At 37.3% G+C, this 7,884-nt stretch overlaps 1 pseudogene; it reads right to left on the reverse strand.

Moving 5' to 3' along the window:
- Positions 1-2,364: 2,364 nt before the first annotated feature.
- On the reverse strand, positions 2,365-3,334 carry LOC110196628 (large ribosomal subunit protein uL18 pseudogene; annotated as a pseudogene).
- Positions 3,335-7,884: the final 4,550 nt, after the last annotated feature.

Raw genomic sequence — 7,884 nt, forward strand, 5'->3', positions numbered from 1 at the left:
AGTTTCTGGCTCAGATTTCACTTTATTTCCAATGGTTATTTATGTGACCATGCTTGGTCTGACTTTTGAATTGAATGTCCCCATAGGAACAGATTGGGCTAGACTTTAAGGAGTTTATCCAACAAAATGGACTAGCTACATACTGTAGAGTTATAGATTCCAATATCTCAAAGTTAATTAGGAAGGTGAGGTCCTTTTAAATATAAAAAAAAAAATCTTGCAGATATATAACAAATGGTCTGATAAAAAAAAACTGCTTCATGTTGACTCAGAATAAAATTAAACATTCAGATCCATTATAAACTGTCACCCTGATGTCAGAAGTCCTTGTGACAGAGGAAACAGACTGTTTTAGGAAAGTGACGCACTTCTTTTGGCTCGAACATCTATCCGGAAACATAGAGAAATTACATAGCCAATTAGTCTGGCACCAATTCCCCACTTACAGTTTTGATGGCTGCAGTGTATTGGAAAGAAATGTTAATAAAAGAAAGAAAATTCAGTACCCTAACTGATCTCAGACAAGACATTCAACATTTCTGGGCCTCAGTTTTGTCATCCATTAAATAAGGACATTGGGTTAGATGATTCTAAGATTCCTTCTAGCTCTAATATTCTCAATCTTTCCTAGTTTTCAAAATAGGCAGATTGCAACCTAGAATTTCCCATTGTTATCTGGCTATACTATCATCTGCTGCTCCAGGCTCTAAAATTATAAATACCGTCTGTGGTAGGGGATCAAAACAACAGAAACATGTCTACAGCAACTAAACTATGTATTGCCTGGAGTGGAGGTGAAATTTCCTCTAAATCAGCATGGGAAGGAGGAGAGTCGAACCCAGTGATACAGTAGAAGCAGTGTGATATATTGGAAAGATGCCTGGATTTGGCTTTAGAGGACCTGGCTCCATTACTTACAGCATGTGTGACTTCAAGTAAGATAATTCCCTTCTCTGGGACTTACGTTCCTTATGTGTCAAATTAAGGGATTGGACTGGATGGTTTCTAGAATGCTTCCCAGCTCTAAATCTATAATCTTTGTTCAAGCATAGCTGGGCTTTATGACTTTAGAACCTTAATTAGAATATTGTTGTTCTTAGGATTTCTGGCACTAGTTCTTTCCCTATTAATAATGAAAAGCAGAAAAAGTAATTATTGGGCATAAAACAACTATAAGTATTCATAATTATAATGAGCTAGAAGGGTACATGTGGGTGAACTGTTATTACATTTTGGCACAATTGATTCTTTTTTTTTTTTTTAGTGAGGCAATTGGGGTTAAGTGACTTGCCCAGAGTCACACAGGTACGAAGTATTATGTGTCTGAGGCCGGATTTGAACTCAGGTCCTCCTGAATCCAGGGCCGGTACTCTATCCACTGTGCCACCTAGCTGCCCCCAGCACAATTGATTCTTAAATAGCTGGCAGCCCTGAGCTCTTTATGTCAGGAAAGAAGATTCTATCTAACCTAAAGAAGGGGTCATCCTTGATTATTTCTAGAAGGAAATGTCTAACTTCCTAAGCGTATTTGACCCTTTCTCTGAACCTATTTCAAAATTTATGGGGACTGGCAGCAATTTCAACATTTTCCACATCAGCCCTGTTATGAACTGATTTTTCTCAATATTATATTAGAAATGTTTTTCTGATTGTGTAGATTCTGGAACATTATGTTAACATGGGAAATAGAATAGTTTTTACCTTTAATTGGAGGAAGTGTGGAGGAGGAATAGGCATGGTATATGTGTATTTATGCTAGAGTAAAGAATTTGACTTAAATTATCATAGGAAATAGTTATACATAGTGTTTGTTCATCTATATGCTTTTCAGAACTTCTGGTACCCAGAAGGTGAATAACTTCATTCAGGACAGAATAAAAATAACCTGAATTTATTCCTTTGAATATACAATGAATCTAGGAGCATGTTATTTGTCTGTTGATTCTTGGACATGACTTCCCATGTTCTTTGGTGGAAGCATGGTATAAGGGAAAGAATAGTGGACTGAAGGGTAGAAGGCCTGGTTTCTCATAGGCTCTGTCATTAAACTAGCCATGTGACTTTGGGCAAGTTAATTAACTTCTGTGGGCATCAATTTTCTAATCTGTGAATCAAACTAAGATTAGATAGCCTTTATATTAGTCATTCTAACTCTAAAAACTCATTAGTGTGTACTCAAAAGAAGCACAACTCAACTTTTTTTTTTCCAATGGGAAAACAATGATGAGTAAGAAAAGAGATGATTGCATTTCCCTTTGGTTGATCTTCTATTTTAATTTTTTGGAGAAGGATGTCTTATTACCATACAATGTCACTAAAAGAATGTTGTTGTTGTTGTTTTTTGATGTTCAATAAGTTTATTACCTTAATCTGAAAATCTTCATAGAAAATTACAGATTTTGATGTTTTAACCATCAGCTGCTCATTCCTGGACTCTGAGGAAACTCGCCTTCTTCTGGGCAACCCGATCTTTCTTCTGGGTAAGGGACATTTTGGGGTAGTTTCATCTTTTCTTTTTAACTTCCCTCTTGGGCTTCTTTTCATACACTGGATTCTCCCAAATACCAGCATGGGCTTTCTTGTACATCTCCTCCATCATGTCAGGATTTATGTTGTTCTTTATGTACTGTGAGAACTGCTTTTTATAAACATCTTCATCTTCTTCCATGAGATAACACATATAATCTGCAACATTTTGGCCCATGATGTGTTTACGATGTACTTCAGCATTGAATTCCTTGCTTTCTGAATCATACCCAGGGAAGCATTTGGTACTGTGAGGAATAGACAGACCACCATCCACAGCTCCTTTCAGGGCCCCAAAGACTTTGTTTCCAGTGGTGGTTCTGGCAAGACCAGCATCCAGGTAGCATGTAAAAGCACCAGACTGACCATCAATGCTTTCCACATTGTATTCATCTCCAGTCACTTCCACTTGACCTTCATAGATCTTGTCCATGCCAAATCTGTTAAGAAGCCTGCAGGCCAGCAGCAGGCCTGTACAGTAAACTGCAGCATAATTTGTCAGGCCAACCTTCACACCATATTTTTGGTAACTCATGGGCATAAGCCGCACAGACAATCATATCCCCTTCTGTACGGGCATAAGCAATCTGGTAGATGATATCTCTGTTGGTGACTCAGACTACCATCTTTGGTGTGTTATGCTTGTTTTTATCTTGGATTACTAAACATTTCCGTGCATAATAATCCATTTTTCCTCTTGTCTTCTCTGGAATTTCACTTGGTATCTCTTGAAGTAGGCCTTATTCTTGACAACTTTAACGAACCCCATCCTGCAGAACGAGACCTGTGCCCTCAGCATAGACCGGCAGGCCTCACAGTGCTAGGGGGAAAAAAGGGAAGAATGTTGTTGTTAAACACACACACACACACACACACACACACACACACACACATCCCATTGGTTTTTGGCTAAGATGGCTGCCTGAGAGGAGGGAGAGTATTTAGCTACCACACTCCTATCCCATCAAGAACCTAAAATCTGCACAATGATAAACTATGTTCAAGAAATCCAATGAGAAATGCAGAGACTATTTCCACCCCAGAACTGCACAAAAGTCAGCCAGAAGCCCAGAGATGACATGAAAGGGAACCACCAGCAAGCTGGTACCATTTCAGGAAAACAAGGCTGCAGCCTCTCAGCTAGACTGGAGACTGGCTGGAGACATTGACAGGAGAATGCAAGGGTCTGTGTCCAGAGACAGAAAACATGGAAGGGCTCCCCTAAAAAATTCCAATGGGTCAATGGAAATGGCAGCAATCAGTGCAGTACAGAAGGACTCAGAGTGGGACATCTCAGGCACTGAGAAGCTCCAAGTTTCCTAAGATGCAGTAAAGGACCATGAAAACCCAATTCTCTGACCCTTAAAGACCCAGGGACTTTTAATGTCAGGATATGGAGGTAAACACAGTAACTACAGGTAACCTAGGGTGAGAACAAGTAGAGATGAACAGCTCACCCAAAAGCACAGCAGGGAGATGACCTTGGTTCTAGAAAAAAACACAAATCAGGAACTAAAGTCAAGGAGATTAATAAACCAAGTAAGGTAATGACTAATATAAAACAAATTATTATAGATTTAGAGATGCCTCAAAATACAGCCTAGAAGGAGTAACTCTATAACAAATGCATGCAGAGACTCAAAAGAAAAAAAAATCAACAAAACCAGAAGAATACCTAGAAGAAATATAGCAAGAGATTTTAAGAATTAAATAAAAGCTCTGGAGGAAAGAATTGGAAGAATAAGTAGTTTAGAAGAGAAAATAATCCAAATAACAATAATTGTTACCCAAATAACAGACAACCTAATTCTGTGTGCAAAATTTGTACACACCAAACAGAAATCAATGACTCCATGAGACATCAAGAAATATTAAAAAACATCACAATATTGAAAAAATATTAAAAAAATATAAAAGAAAAAAATTAACTGGGGAAACAGATCAAAGAGATATGAATTTTAAATCACTGGACCCCCTCAAAGCAATGATTTTAAAAGTCTGAACACTGTATTTCAAGAAATCAAGAAATGAGAACTGCTTAGAGTTGTTAGAGCCAGAAGGTAAGGTGAAGACAGAATCTTCCATTTACCTCCTGAAAGAAACCTCAAAATAAAAAAAAAAATTAAGGAATACCATAGTCCAATTCCTGCACATCCAGGTCAAAGAAAAGATAATGCCAAGAAGCCAGAAAAAAGGGAGTTTGGGTTCCAAGGAACCACAGACAGGATCATACAAGACCTGGCAACCACTACTATAAAACAAAAAGGGGTTAAGAGAAAGAGAAGGAAAATGAATTTCTTGATCCTGAAAAGGAGGAGTAACAAGGGAAAAAAGAAAAAAAGGAATTGGAATTTAAGGGAGTGTTTATCAGTTGTGGAATGACTGAACAAATTGTAGTATATGAATGTAATAGAATATTGTTGTGCAAAGAAATGACAAAAGATACAATTTCAGAGAATCTTGGGGAGTAAGAGCTGATGCAGAATGAGATGAACAGAATCAGGAAAACAATTTATGCAAAGAAGCAATATTTGTAAGGGAAAATAACCTTGATAGACATGAGCTGTGACGAAATGACCAATCATGTCTCCAGAGGACTGATGATAAAGCACTCTACCAGCCTCCGAATAGTGAGATGATAGACTCAAGGTGAAGAAGGAAATATACATTTTTGCACATTGTCTCTGAACTATGTTTGTTTCAAGATTTTTTTTCTTTTTTTCATTTTTTAATTGGAGTGGGGAGGATTTGGGAAGGGAAGGGTGGTGTTAGCCCTTTTCTGATGCCAAGAAAAAAAATTAATGCACAGAAAGGGAGGAAGCACAGACAAGTTTTGAAAGTAATATGTGAGATATACTACTATTATAAATAATGAGAATAGCTAGTACCTATATGGTCCTTTTAGGTTTGCAAACCACTATATATAAAAACTAATTTGATTCTCACAATAACCCTGTAAGGCAGGTGCTATTATTATCTCCAGTTTACAATGATGAACTTGAGACACACAGCTGCCCTTTGAATTTTTTTAATACAGTTTGAATGTACTCATATGTACTTATTTTCTTTCCTAAGGGAATGTAAACTCCTGAAGAACAGAAATTCTTCCATTTGTTTTCTAGTATCCCCAATGCCTAACATAGTGCTTGGCATGTAATAAGTGCTTAATAGATACTTACTGATTGATTTCATTATTCTGCTGTCTTCTATTTGTAAATTGCTAAAGACCTAGAATAATTTCTAATTCAGTGACATTCGCATTGTTCACTGTTGGGATTAGGGCAAAGAAGATATTTAGGAATGAATCAAGTTAATAAAATAAAGTTAATGGATGCTAGGTGTATATTTCCCCAAATCAGTTTTCTGATCATCATCATGTAATCTTTCTATGTAGAATAATATGAAATTATCAGGATGTAGCAAAAATTTAAATCTCGGAGCAAATTTAGAATTTGTATTTAGAGTTAATCCACTTTCTAGAATAAGTGTGAGACTACAATGGTGAATTCTTGTTTAGTGTCATAAGGGAATAATAATAATAATAATTGAGTTTTATAGTGCTGCAAAATTTATAAAGCGTCTTGCAAAGGTTATTTCATTTAGGCCATATCATAGCTCTATGAGGTATATACTCATTTTGTAGGTAAGAAAATGCTTTTTGAAATGAATTGATATGAATATCTGGGATCCTCATCAAGCTAATTCATTTCAAAGAGCATTTAAGTGCATTTGTGCTGGTCATTGTGCTATGGCATAGGGATAAATGAAAGAAGGAAGGAAGGAGGAGAGAAAGAGAAAACAAGGGAGGGGAAAATTGAGAAATAAAGAAGGGAGAGAAGAAGGGAAGGAGAGAAATAAGAGCAGCAAGGGAGAAGGAGGGAAGGAAGAAAGGAAGAGAGAGGAAGACAGGAAAAGAGGAATGGGGAGGAAGGGAGAGAGGGAGGAAGGAAGGTAGAGAAAGAGGAAGAGAAGGAGGGAGGGAATAGGGAAGAAGAAAGGAAAGTAGAAAGAGAAGGAGAGAAGAAGAGAGGAAGGGAGGGAGAAAAGAAGAAAGGAAGAAAGAAAGAAAGAAAGAAAGAAAGAAAGAAAGAAAGAAAGAAAGAAAGAAAGAAAAGAAAGAAAGAAAGAAAGAAAGAAAGAAAGAAAGCCCTGCTCTTGAGTAGCTTACATTCTACTGGGGGAAAACAATATATACAAGATAAGTGAATATAAAATACAAAACAAATATAAAGTAATGCAGAAGGGTCTGGGGTGAGGAAGAAAGCATGAATACCTTGAGATATCAAGAAAAGCCTCTTGTAGGAGTTAGTACTTCAGTTGAGCCTTGAAGGCAACTCAGGATTCCAGGAGAAGGAAGTGAGGAGGGAGATCATTCAATACAGCAGGTAAAACCTGCCCAGAGAATAGAGAGTTAGATGTAATGTTATGCACAGCGAGCAAGAAGTATGCCAGTTTGTCTGGAATCCAGAGTGGGTGAGGAGGAAGACATGATTTGTCTATGGTCACCCATCTTAAAAATATCAGAGGCAGGATTCAAACCTCTGCCTTTCCTAACTCCAGATCTAGGACTCTTCCCATCCAATAAATGTCACCAGCTCTCTCTGGGAAATCATAGCTCTTGGAGTGTTTATCTAGTAAAAAGACACTTGGTTGAAAAAATGGTTCGTGTGGATTGAGGATTGTCTTAGCAACTAATTTGAATGGATGTCTCATTTGAGCAGCTATGTGGCACAGTAGATAGAATGCTAGGTTTGAATTCAGAAACACTCATCTTCCTGAGTTCAAATCTGGCCTCAGACACTTACTAGCTGTGTGACCCTAAGCAATTTGCTTAACCTTATTTGCTTCAGTTTCCTTATCTATAAAATGAGCTGGAGCAGGAAATGGCAAACCACTTTAGTATACTTGCCAAGAAAACACCAAATGTGGTCATGAAGAGTTGGACATGACTGATAATTGACTGAACAAGTCATGTGATCAATTTAGGCAATAACGATGATTAGAAAGTCGATTGATTGGCCTACAAAGAAGTTTTCATTGCACATGTTCATGTTTTATTTCCAGTGCATTGTACACTGTGAGAATACTGTGTGAGTCAGAATTGGAACACCAAATTGAGCAGAAACAGAATGTAAAGTCATTTATTTCTTTCAAGCAATTTATACCTCCAGATACTAGCAGATGCCTTGCAATCACAGCATTTTGATAAAGGAAGAGTTGCAATAAACACAATTGTTCAGAGAAAAAAAAAAGCCATCTGTTCAAAACTAAATGAATCCTTACTGCCTCCTTCTAAGGTCATTTTAATGAACATTTTGCACAGTTTTGGTAAAAATGCTTCCTTGATGCTGCACATTT

This window comes from Phascolarctos cinereus, unplaced genomic scaffold, assembly GCF_003287225.1.
Source record: "Phascolarctos cinereus isolate Bilbo 61053 unplaced genomic scaffold, phaCin_HiC Scaffold_726;HRSCAF=1367, whole genome shotgun sequence".
Lineage (NCBI taxonomy): Eukaryota > Metazoa > Chordata > Mammalia > Diprotodontia > Phascolarctidae > Phascolarctos > Phascolarctos cinereus.